Genomic DNA, 11,405 nt, shown 5'->3' with positions numbered 1-11,405 from the left:
GCCATTCTTTTTGAAGCTGTTTTTATCACCTTGTGATCTTCCCACTTCATGAAAGAGCAATGCACAGATTCTGGGGAGCCCTATGTTTTCCTTTTTGTGTTCTCTGGATAAGGCAGCACTAAATGGGATTGGAAATGGTGCACCAGGGAAACAAGCAAGCAAAGAGAACTGTACATATTCAGATTATCAGGAATTCCTGCCATTATACAAAGCTGCTTGTCACATCTGTAAGGAAGGAGAGTAAGCTCTCTGTGGTTCAAATGACTCACATCTTTGCTTTCTGTGTTAGATTCCTGTTGTCTACCCAGTTCTGTTGGGCATGAAGGAGGACTGCAGGATTCAACTGTTCTGCTCCATGCCTGAGCAGCAACTAGGCTGGAGAAAATGACAAAACAAATGGACTGAAAGAGCCACAAGCTGAGCAACAAAGCCATGGAAATGAATTTGGCTCCTCCATAATGACCACTTGCTTCACATCACCCCAAAGAAGCACCATAAAAACAGGATCACTTGGTGCTACAGTAAGAACCCGACAGTCCCTACAGACTCTGCCAAATACCTCATCCAAATCACCCACCCGACGGTCCAGCAACTGAAATAAGAACCTGTGCTGGCTGGAAGAGGAAATAGAAGGAAATACTTTGTAATTAAGTCATCTTTCTGAATGCAGTTAATCTCTGCAGAGGTCTCAGTGAGATCAGATAATTAAAGATCCCATTATAATGCATAGTGCAGATTACAGTATTGCTTTATTTATAAGTGCTTCTTTGGTAACCTCAATGCCTGTCTTCACATATAAGCTGGTATTTCATAGGAACTGATGCAGAAACCCACAAAGTGTAATGTTATTCCAGATGCATCTTTTGCTGTGGGAATGTGAATTTGCTGCAGCACCTCAGGCCCTTCCTGCGCTCCCAGTGCTCTTCTTTGGCTCTGTAAGGAGAGCACACTGCCCTGCTGCTACGCTCACCCTTCATGCACTGCAGACTCACCACCAACAGCACTCACAGTTTGACAAATTCCAAAGTGATGCCTGCATATACTAAAGAAATGCTCCAAGCAATACCCCAGATAAGACACAGCAATGAAATATAAATAAAAAAGACAATAAAAAGGCGTTGCCAGGGGACAAGGAGGCAGCACGCAGGGAGGGCGGCACCACTGCAGGGCACAGCCCTCCAGGCTCACAGGCTGAGAGCACAAATGCCCTCAAGAAAAATGAAAGCCTAGATCCATTCATGGAGATGATGGGAAAAGTGGGAGATGTGCCTGAATCACCTCATGGTGCTGCATGAGGGTCCAGAGGAGGGCCACAAAGATTATCAGACTATTGGAACACCACCCCTGAGAAGACAGACTGAGTGAGCTGGGCTTGTTCAACCTGGAGAAGAAAAGGCTGTGGGGTGACCTCAGTGCAGCCTTCTAGGACCTAAAGGGAGCCTACAAACAAAAGGGGAGTCAGCTCTTTGAAAGGGTAGATAACAGCAGGACAAGGGGAAATGATTTGAAGTTGAAGGAGGGAAGATTGAGGTTGGATGTCAGGGGGAAGTTCTTTACTGTGAGAGTGGTGAGGTGCTGGAACAGCTGCCCAGAGAGGCTGCAGATGCTCCGTCCATCCCTGGAGGTGTTCAAGGCCAGGTTGGATGGGGCCCTGGGCAGCCTGGGCTGGTATTAATTATGGGGATTGGTGGCCCTGCCTGTGGTGGGGAGTTGGAGCTCCATGATCCCTGATGTCCCTTACAGCCCAGACCATTCTGTGATGTGCAACTCTGTGATATGAGATTAAAATATCTGTTCCCCAATTTGGAACGAAAACCTTGAATTCTGAAATCTTTAAAAAACATAAGCACCATTCAGAAGAAAATTCTCCTCTGTGGAATATTCACCTGCAATTTCTCCCTTTTCTCTATTAGTTTGTCTTTTTTGATAAAGTACATAAAATAAATGTTAAAGTTGAATGTGGAAAAAGGATTTTTATGAGCTGCCTTTGGCCAGTACCTGTCTGTCTTACTCACAAAGTCTTTGTCCTGGCAAGGCTTCTAATTTGCTGCACGAAGGACTGCTAATGCCCTGCAATCTCCTGCCCAAGGAGCTCACAAATCGCTGCAAAGGTTTCTCCGGTCTTCAGCAGGCCGTGAATCAATCTCTGGGAAATGAAACACAATGTTTTATTATAAAGGGAAATCAATTGAGAGCGGCAAATAACAACTGGTGAGGGTGAAGTAATGAGGTAATGATCTCAAGGTTCATCTTTAAACTTTAGTGCTATAGAAATGGCTCTAATTAGTAAAAGAGCTGTGCCTGCTTTATAAAACAAGAGTACATGTCTAAGTACAAGGGAGAGAAAAAGGAAAAACAAACAAAACCACTCTAAAAAGCTGTAAAAGCATTAAAAGCAACGTTAGCCCTCTTGGAGCTGTGCTCCTGGTTGGTTCCTGGCTCAGAGCTGACACACCAGCACCAGAGGGCAGGAAGAGTCCCGCATGTGATATTACATACATACATCACATATGGTATATGCGCCATATGTGATATATAGTATATGCGCCATATGCAATATATATATAGATACGAGCTGTAGACTTCCTATCTGCACTGCTAGTCTTTCAGAGCTTATGACAGACTGGCAGAGCAGTCTTTTTTCTTCCTCTCTGCCAAGTCCTCAGTTTATGCTCTGCACAAACCACACCTGAAGCACATGAAGGAATCACTTACTCCCCTGACTGAACGAAGCTGGTAACTGGCTGGTGGTTTCTTAATCTAGGGACATCTCCATATTTAACTGGACTGAATTATCATCCCTTCCCTCTAACTCTTTATGAAATATGCATCATTTGATAATATATGATTATTTCTACTGTAGGCTGCTTCACATGACAAAATGATGTGATAAAAACCAGGTCACTCAAACTAAAGATAACCCGCACTATCAAGCTGTCCTCTATTTATGACACTTTCAATAAATTATGTCTGAGGAGTTAAATAATATTTGACGTTATGGAAAAGAACTCACAAATCCATTATTCCATCTTTGGTCCCTACCAGGCAGCTTTTGGAAATGAGGTGCTGCACAGTCTGCACTCTGTCCGTATAGTATTCCTCGTTGGGGAGAAGCCCACTCCCCACATCAGCAGGACCAGCTGCTTACCTGGGGAGCTCCTGGCCTTCATCCCAAGAGCTTTGCTGTAGCAGAAGAGCATGGGAACAAGATGCAGAGAGCCAAGAGCCGAGATCCTTCAAATGCTGGCCCTCATTAGGGCAGGGTGGGATGAAGCTGCCGTGTGGCATCCCTGCAAGAAATGGGGAAGGGAATGGGCACGTGTCACTGATGGTCAAACAGATGTTTCCTCTTTATGGTACTGTTTGTGGACATTTCCTCCCTCATGCAGGGTGGATTATAGAGAAAACACTTATCAAAGAGTTTCCTCCAGTTGCTGAAAAGATAATGAGGCTACGGTGACAGATTGAAGCAGAGCAGGGAGCTGCTGTTGTCTATTTCCAGTGTGTGCCGGGTCAACTGTTAGATAGAACTAACATTTTCCCAAGCAAGAAATGTTTTTTTGCCACTGCCATGCTACATCTCTAATAAAAAGGTGGCTGTTTTATCACCACTGAGTTTACAGCATTTCAGTGACCGAACTAGCGGCAAAGAGCATCATTATCCACTCCTTTGCTGCCAGCGGGATGATGAGCCATTACACGATTTCCCATTATGCAATAATGATGGAGGCAATTTGCGCTGTTGCTCACATGCCTCGCTTACGTGAGCCTTTGGTTTCACTTGCAAGTGATTTGGGGAAAACTTGAATCTGGCATAATAGTCTTCCAGATAATAAATTAAGCTCCTAAATTAGCGCGTCTCTATAGAAACAGCTGAAAGAGAAATATTAAATTAAAAAAGCAATTTTCTTTATGATGAGACGATTTAGCAAGGATTTCACTCTACCATATGAGTTGCAACCTGCTGCTTGTTCATCTTATTACAATAAATATTTGAGAACAACCTTTTGGTCTGTACTTCTGAAATCCATTAGTTGACCATTGTTAGTGACTATCATCAGGTGACTCGAATCCTCCCAGCTCTGTGACAAGGATCTGGCATCTATTTTCAAAACCTAATTCAGATTTTCACTGTCTTGCATATTTGACAGTATTAGATGCAGACTGGAGCAAACATACCCAATGGGAAAAATCCGCCTCTTGAAACCTGCCTTGAAACTAGAGAGGGGTCTTTTGTTTTAAAGAGCTATGAAGGCTATAGGGTGGAAAAACACTTTGGAAACAAAAAATGTTATTTCATTTCTAGGCAACTTGATTTAATTGCAAGTGTTGGGCTTGTGCTGGCTCAGCACTACATTCCTATCCCCTTCTCAGCCCTCAGCATCCTTCCCAACACATGAAAGTTCATTCCTACCCTAGATGTCCATCTTCCTGAAGTTGCCTTAGCAACTCATCAACTGTTTGAAGGTTTTTTTCCCCTTTCCTTTTTCCATCATGCTGGAGTTTGGCCTCATTTTCTGTAAGCCAAGTGCAGATATTGAGGTGGCAGGGCAAAGGAAAGAAGCCTTGTTAAGTCCCATCTGCTTAAGCCACTGCCCGTCTCCTGTTTTATTTTACATCTACAGATAAATAATGCCAGTCTGTCCCAAAGCCCATAAAAAAGTAGAGCTTTCCTATACAGGAAGAGCTATTTTTTACCTATTTAATCGTAACTCCATTTTCTGCTTCCAGTACGTTCCCATGTAGCTGTCTCTTAGTGAAATATATCCTGTAGAAGTCACTTCCATTGTCTAGGCTTCCTAGGCTATATTTCTTATCAATTATATAATAAAATAAGTCTCTAGCTGTGTTACTTAAATAGAGTTCACACTCATGGTGACACCTGAAGAATTTAATAGAAGTCAATCCATCACAGGCAGTTCAGCTTGCTCCCCTTTGCTGGGTAATCAAAGGACTGGACTTAGGTTTAATGCTTAGGATTTCTCACTGTATCCTAAAGGAAAACGCAGAAAAGAGTGGAAATTATCAAATTAGCATCTTGCTTAATAGAAACTTCTTCAGAAAAGTCTGAGCTTTGCCTCAAGATTAATCGCAGCATTCCTCACAGACCTCTTCATCAAAACCTCATTTTTCCTATTGGCAGCCAAGCCAAAGTCTCTTTAAAGTGAAATAAAAAGCAATTGTGTTGGCAAGGTGATGTCGCCGCATTCATGGGGAGAGATTAATGCCCCCCATATTTCTTCCTGACTCCTGTTTTTTTTTATATCAGAGGAGCGTGCTGTGCAGTCTCACCCACAGTCAGTCAGATGCGTGTTAGCTAAATTTATGTATCTGTACTTTTTCCCACCTTACATCTGTGATGCTTTCCCCGCCTCGGGTTGTAAATATCTGCAACAATGGCTGAAGCTTGCAGCGCTGAAGCTCTTGATATAGTGAAATGTTCTCGAGACAAAAAGCAGTTTGCTATAGAAACACTTTTCCACAGCTTTTCATGAGACAAGGTTGTCTGGAGCACCGGTTCTGCTCTGCAAGAGCATCGTGCTGCTCGTGCCTCTGCCTTTGCAGCTGATTGTGCTGGATGGAGTGGGCTGAGATGCTCTGAAGAAGCTAAGGTTTCTTAAGTAAATTGTAGTTGGAATAATTCTCCTATCCAAAACTCATTCCATGCATGGAGATCAAAGAAAAGCAGGAGATACCAGGGTGAGCCAATGGGAAAGTACCAGCAACTGCAAAGGTGACTCCAGCTGGGAGCAAAATCAGCACTCAGACTTTGTTTCAGAAGGATTGGAAATGATTTGGAAACTGTACTTGGAATAAAGCTGATGAGTAGCAAGCAGACCTGACTTTGGCTCGCATCAGCTCCATAAGACAGAGCAGTCTGCCAAATGGCCACAGTGCATCACCATATACCCAACTTAACCCAGGACACAACCAGCATTCCCAGTGAGGTACCTCTGGGTCCAGGTTGAGCAGAGCAACATGGTGGATGCTGATGGTGTGGATTAGTGTGGAACCTCAGTCCAGAGTACTTCTTGTCCTTCATCTTCATGAGCAAGAAAGTCATCACATTGCTCACTTACAGAAAACAAAAGGCATTTCTGTTATAGCAAACAAACAAAGCCCACAAAAACATTCCTCCTCCCCCCAAACAAAACAAAGAAACAACATAATAGGTATTAAGGGGTTGCACTGAAAATATCACTTAAGAGAAAATGAGTTTAGTGAAAGCAACATATCAAATTAATGGTCGGCTATTAGAGCAATTGGTGTAGAACGTCACCTAAGGGAAGAAAATCGTTATCATCTTTTTAGTGGTTTTACTCACTGGAATCATGCACATGGCAAGGGCCCATAAGAAATGCTGCCATTTATCTCAGCGTACTTCTTATGTACAGCTGCCACCCTCATGGAAATGCAGCACTCACAGTGTTGGATCCCTGCTTCCCCCATCAACACCTGAGGAGCTCCAGAGAGCTGAGCACAGGTGCCCACGCTGCTGGAGCTGGCTGGTGCTGAGGGGCTGTTGTGAGCCAGGTGCTCCCAATGCATTCAGCAGAGATGCTATGGGTCTAAAGTTGTCTTCTTTTGCTTTAAACTCCCTCCCAGACACACCATCCTGTAGACAAGCTGTATATGTACTTGCACACATATACATATGTGTGCACATGTTCATAGGTGCACACTTGCTGACATAAAGACAGGTTCATAGAACCATAGAATGGCCTGGGTTGCAAAGGCTCACAGTGCTCATCCAGTCCCAACCCCCTGCTGTGTGCAGGGTCACCAACCAGCAGCCCAGGCTGCCCAGAGCCACATCCAGCCTGGCCTTGAATGCCTGCAGGGATGGGGCATCCACAGCCTCCTTGGGCAACCTGTTCCAGTGCGTCACCACCCTCTGGGGGAAAAACTTCCTCCTCATATCCAACCTAAACCTCCCCTGTCTCCAGTTTAAAACCATTCCCCCTTGTCCTATCACTGGCCACCCTTGTAAACAGCCGTCCTCCCTCCTATACTATATATACCGCCTATAAAGCCTATGGGATTGCAGAGAACTGCAGGCAGCAGGGGATGACTAGGCTCAGTCTCACACCTGAGGACATCCCCACAGAAAACCAGACGTGCTCAGAAAGTCTCTTTTCTCTGTTCTATCTGCTACTCCTCCAGGCATCATTGGCACAGTCTATGTTTTTCTCATCAAGCCTTTGCTGCTTTCTCTTCGGGCCGTGAGGGCATAAAGAATGGAAGGTATCAGAAGAAAGCAATTGTTTCTTGCATTTCCCATTACCTATTATTGAGGCAATTCAATCTCAATCCCAGGTGTGCGCATCACCCGGAGCAGGAACTCTTATGTATGATAAAGAAAAAGCAGTAGAAAAAAAGCCCAACAAAACTTCAGCAGAAACATACTGCCCTTCCCAGTGTCAGCACAACCTAACAGGTATTTACACACAGCAAAACATCAATAGTGTGTTATTTAGACGAGAAAATGTTTTGTTGCATTGCTAAAAAAAATAACCCTCTTTCCCACATCTGCTTCCCCCTCCATGAGCGTGTAAAGCTGGGTGTTTTGGGCTCACCAAGAACGTGCTGGGCTGTTCAGCATCCCCTGGGGATGCCTCTCCAGACCAACCAGGCAGAGAGAGAATAGAGCCCCATGCTGCTGAGCTGCCCAGCCCAAGCGCTTCTCTTCTTCTACATGCTATGTTGGCTCTTAAGGGGTTGTTTTCCCACTGCCAAACTCTTATTTCTCAGCACTAGAAGTGTGACAACCTGAGATAACATGCACATTTTCTGAAGCTAATTAGCACTTTTGAACACTGAGATTCAGCACTATCACATCTCGGGGAGCTCAGGGTCAGAGCTCTGCTTCCTCAGGGCTCATCAACACAAACATCCCAGTTTTCCCCAGCACATCTAGTGTGATAAGAAACTATTCTGAGAGCTTAGATCCCAAGTGATGGTTTCAGTGAACAAGCTTTCCTTGGATATTCTTTCCACTGCACAGAAGGTCCCTGGAATTTCAAGTATCCCTAAAAATAAGCAAATATTATTAAATAATTTATCTGCTCTCTTTTGTAACACCTGAAAGCCTCATAAAGGAAGCCTAGTAGTTTGCTCTTGTATGTATTGAAGGCCTATAACTGGACAAGAAATGCTCCATGCAATGGAGCCACATCACAGGTGTGGGCAAGCAAACCAAACTACTGACGTGTCTTGTATCACTGAAGGACCCGGCAGCTGTTTCAGCTGAAGCTGGGAAGATTTTATACAATATATGCTAAGTCTTTTAACTGTCTTTTCACTTTTTCCCCCTAAAAATAATTAATAATTAGGCCTTACCTAATAACTGTGGACAGAATGAAATGGAGCTGCTTACTACTTCACTGTGTTCCTCTGTGAAGAAGGAAAAATAGATCTACAAGAGAAACCCATCCCACGGTTATAACAGAAGTCTTTGAGAAGCAGCAATGACAAGAAAAAAAAAACAGAGAATTACATAAAGACTCGAGAATGGTGCAATAAAAGGATAATTAGCTTAATTCCACCAATTCCAGAGGCAGGTGTCCTCCAGTCTAATCAGAACAGCAATTTGTAGTAGTGGTGTATTTCTTTTTTTTCCCCCGCAGCAGTGAAAATAAAAACACTATAAGAAGAATGAATACATCATCCGTGCTTTTCTACCTTGAGCCTGCCACTGTGGCTGCCTTACTTGTGGTGCTAATAACCTCTTGCTGCCGTGGCTGCTGAAGCATCCCTTTCTGCTCCACGGCTTGGAGACAGCTCAGCAACCACTCACAATTGTTCTTGACAGCTCTAGTGCTGCCCCTGGCTGGCTCCTCTTTCACTCACACTTGCTAAGTTGCTCTGGAGGAGGCTCCCAGAGATGATCAGGCATCATCACCCTAAGGAAACATTGCCTGAGTATCTCATCTATTGCCAGCTGCAGAGCCAGCTTTCTCCTGCCAGCTCTGTTAGTGAGGGGGGAACTTAAACACAGACCTTTCCTTGAGATTGCAGCTGTAAGAATTAAAGTCTAGCACAAATATTAATACCTCGTTCATCCTCTGCAAGTGGTTTCTGCTCCCAATTGGACAATCCAAGCTGTATTAAGGTCCATTTGTTGCTGTTACACACAAATATGCAGGGTTTTTTTTGGATGTCTCGGCATTTTGGTAGGTGACCTTTCCGGGGCTCATCTCTCCCATTCACTCTCTGTAGAGCTCATATATAGCAATTTTATTTGCTCTCCTAGTAAATCAAACCAGCTTCTGTATGGAAGAAAAAGCAAGAATCATGGAACTGAGGCACCCCCCATATAAGAGGAGCTGGGCTTTCTGCTGGCCCCAGTGTGACACTCCACAGAGTGAGATCTCTTCAGCTCAGTTCAAACTCTTGATGGCTTTTGCCCCATTCAGAGACCTCTCCGGTACCTTCTATGTGGGTTTTCAGCTTCTTCTTTCTACTTGTTTCTGGTAGGCCTTCCCAGCACTAGTAACCTAACAAGTGTTTAAGGGAAGGGTAGATGAGGTACTAAGTATCATGGGCTAGTGGGTTATACTGGTGGTAAATGGACATTTGGACTTGATGACCTTAGAGGTCTTTTCCAACCTTAATGATTCTGTGATTCCATATCTTTATGAAACATACACTATAAAGAGGTGATGTCTTAAACTGAGGTTTGTTCTAAGCCCATTAATTGAGTTGACCAGGTCAACACTGAAAACATTGCCTTATAGACACCAGAATGAGACTATGATGCTCACTGAAAGGTGAGTGAATGCCAGCACTATCCAGACTGAGCAACCTGCTATTGCTGAGCAGCACAGGGCTGTTGTTGCACAGCACAACAGTGCATTGCCACACTGACTTTATCACAGCCTCCACACTGGAAGAATTGCTCACTCATGCATATGAATTGTAATCCAAATCCAACAGAGCAGTGTAAATAATGACGTTGGAAACATACAGGGAGGGAGAGTCACAAGTGAGACAGGCACAACTCATTTCCAGCTCTATCATTAGAGTGAAGCGTGGGTTACTGATTGCTGTTTTGATCATCCTGCACAGATTCACGGCCTCTGAAACTCTCCCTCATCGCCCCTTGAGAAACTTTCCAGGTTTCTTTTTCTCTTTTCCTTTTTAATATACTTCCTGATGTTTTCCTATGAAATGAACCATCTGTCAACGGCAGATAGAAGCAGTTTCCAATTCAGTTCTATGTGCTAACGGCCCAGTGCACTGTACCACATCATCACGGTGTTTGTGCATGGCCAAATGAAGTTAATGAAGTCTCTCTTTGAAACAGTCACATTCCAGCACTTCTGGCACCTCTACAGCATAATTTCTTTTTACACAGATAAGAAATTTGTTTGGACTGAGATTGTAAAGCTTCATCATAGATCTACAGCTTGCAGGCCCATGGAAGCAGTGGGCAACTGCAGATTGAACTTCACCTTTAGTGACTCAAACCACTCCAATGTGCAGAAATATACAGCACCATGATTTTATTTCCTCTTACAACAAATAGTGACCCCCAGATGGTCACAGGAACGGCTCCTCAAGGCAATACGTGAACAGGGTTATTTGTGGCTTCCAAAACTGCTCTGGAAAACACTGCTTCACCACCTGGTTCAACATCAAAACCACCTTTAAGGTGGTCTGTGAGTATATGTGTGTTCCTGAATCGCTGTCATAAAATACAAATGGCAAGGAAAGAAACAAGGGGAAAAAGGGAATGTTCCAGAGAACAGGGTTGCCCTGTTAGATGAGAGGTGTTTTGCACTCTGCTTTTCACTTCACTTTAAGCCTAATGGATAAATAACGCAGAGCTTCCTTGCCTTCTTTACACGCCCCTTGGGCTCCCTGCTCTCATTGCTCTCCCTTTCCTACCTGACACTTTCACAAATCCTGCTGACACACATTCCTATGGGCTATTGGGATGCCACATCAAATCCTCCTGCTCTGATGTGTGGGAGCACAGCCAGCACAGCACCAGCCTCCCAAGGCTGCTCAGTGTGACGGCCACATGGCAGCAACCAACAAAACAAGACGGGGCAACTGGGGGAAGATCTGCAGCCTTAATGGGGGTTCTGACACAACATTGTTTTTTGGTATGGGCATGTTACAAGTGCATGTCAGAAGCACGATGCAGGTGACATCCTTTCCTGCATCGTCATCTGAGAAATGCAAGCACCTTCCTGATGGAGAGATCTCTGCAGGCAGGTTGATATGCTGGTGATGCCAGAGGGCCTCTCTCTGGAGAAAGACAGATGGAGAAGTCTTTGTAAGGCTGCCATGAAAAGCTGTGGGCCACCAAGAGGTAGATGTAGACAACTGTGAGGCTTTCCCTCAACCTCCTCTGCTATGGGTAGTATAAACCAATGGAACTCATGTGCTGCCCAGAG

At 44.3% G+C, this 11,405-nt stretch overlaps 1 long non-coding RNA gene across 1 annotated transcript; it reads right to left on the bottom strand.

Annotated features, from left to right (window-relative positions):
- Positions 1-1,750: 1,750 nt before the first annotated feature.
- On the bottom strand, positions 1,751-8,418 carry LOC146760032 (uncharacterized). The gene is made up of 4 exons (XR_014948820.1): positions 8,341-8,418; positions 5,953-6,075; positions 3,149-3,290; positions 1,751-2,146 (listed from the first exon to the last, which is right to left on the bottom strand). It is a non-coding gene; the product is annotated as an uncharacterized LOC146760032 (long non-coding RNA).
- Between the last annotated feature and the right edge of the window lie 2,987 nt (positions 8,419-11,405).

The sequence above is a fragment of the Coturnix japonica genome, chromosome 8, assembly GCF_054131305.1.
Source record: "Coturnix japonica strain WE chromosome 8, WE-NBRP24, whole genome shotgun sequence".
NCBI lineage: Eukaryota > Metazoa > Chordata > Aves > Galliformes > Phasianidae > Coturnix > Coturnix japonica.
The sequence above is the reverse complement of the archived record's forward strand: the minus strand, read 5'-3'. Positions and strand labels throughout refer to the sequence as shown.